The sequence below is a fragment of the Corvus brachyrhynchos genome, unplaced genomic scaffold (assembly GCF_000691975.1).
Source record: "Corvus brachyrhynchos isolate BGI_N302 unplaced genomic scaffold, ASM69197v1 scaffold580, whole genome shotgun sequence".
Taxonomy (NCBI): domain Eukaryota; kingdom Metazoa; phylum Chordata; class Aves; order Passeriformes; family Corvidae; genus Corvus; species Corvus brachyrhynchos.
In genome coordinates this window covers 527293-528709 of record NW_008240032.1, presented here as the reverse complement: position 1 = coordinate 528709, position 1417 = coordinate 527293, and the positions used below count along the sequence as shown (strand labels likewise).

General features: G+C 49.0%; 1 protein-coding gene across 1 annotated transcript in view; it reads right to left on the bottom strand.

The window, feature by feature from the left end:
* The window catches only part of PUM1 (pumilio RNA binding family member 1), a 73179-nt gene that overhangs the window by 50551 nt on the left and 21211 nt on the right, over positions 1-1417 (bottom strand). The gene's annotated exons all lie outside the window — the stretch shown is intronic.

Sequence of the window (1417 nt, the reverse complement as noted above, 5' to 3'; positions counted from 1 at the left end):
TCCAAGGGGATAATACTCCAGTAAATCCTCTGGGTGGGATGGATGGAATTCACAGGGGGAACCACAGCACATCCACAGCAAATTAACCCAGAAATGAGCCTTGCCTCACGCTGGGATAACACTCAAGGAACTGAAGATGAAAAGTACTCGAATCTGCCTGGAATTACCATGGAACAAATGGGAATCATCAGATCCGGGGATCCCTCCTCGCTGTCAGGAGTGGGGCTAAGTCCTGATCAATATCAGCTTCAACACCCTGATACCAACTTCAATATCTTGATTTGATATCAACTTCAATACCCTGATTGAGATCAAATTCAATATCCTGGCTGATACCAACTCCTGCTGTAACTCCAGCAGCAGATGTGTGAATTTAAGGCTGAACCTGAGGAGTCCATCAGCTGCTGGGGAAGCAGGAGTAACTGATTTCACAGCTCTCAGGGCTGCTTTAAAGCACAATCAGAACAGTTGTGCTCTCCATTTCCTCCCCAACTCTACAAAGATCTGTTTGTTTACAAAATCAATCACTTTTCAGGCTGATTTCAGACAGGATTTCTCCTCGCACCCTCAACACAGCGTAGGCTGCTCGAGATTCTCCCACTGCAGGATGAAAGCAGGGACCTTGCACCGTGCTCCCCTTTATGCAATCCCAAAATAACTCCAAATGGAAGGACAGGAGACTCCCATGAGCAACAATCATCTCCAAATGCAGATGAACCTGTTCCTCCATCTGCACCGGCAGGGAGGTGAAAGCCAAGCCACCCCTCTCCAGGATTTATAAACATAAACACACATCAGGTGTCTTGCAAATTTTTTTTTAAGCTTCTGTCATTCCCATATTTCTTCAAATGCAGATTTTTTTCCTGCTGCTGCTGCCACAGTGCAGAAATAACAACTCTCCTCGTGGCACTGCAAGGAGTTTTGAACAGAAAGCAGCACAAACTGATTAAATTGAATTCTAGCTGCAATTAAACACTTCCCATTTCCTCTGACAACACCTCAAAACGCAGGACACAAAGTGTTCTGCAGCCACAGCTCCAACCACAGAATCCTGGAATGGCTGGGGTTGGAAGGGGCCTTAAATCCCACCCAGTGCCACCCCTGCCCTGGCAGGGACACCTCCCACTGTGCCAGGCTGCTCCAGCCCCAATGTCCAGCCTGGCCTTGGGCACTGCCAGGGATCCAGGGGCAGCCCCAGCTGCTCTGGGCACCCTGTGCCAGGGCCTGCCCACCCTCACAGTAGAAATAAAGGATGGGAGGGGTATGGGCTTGCAGGACAGAGACAGGAAAGATGGAGCAGAATAGAACATTAAAAATTCCAAAATTTTCTTTTCAGGGATAAAGGAGAGGGATTCTTACAAGGGATTCAGGGCCAGGAGCCAGGCAATGGCTTCCCAGTGCCAGAGGGCAGGGCTGG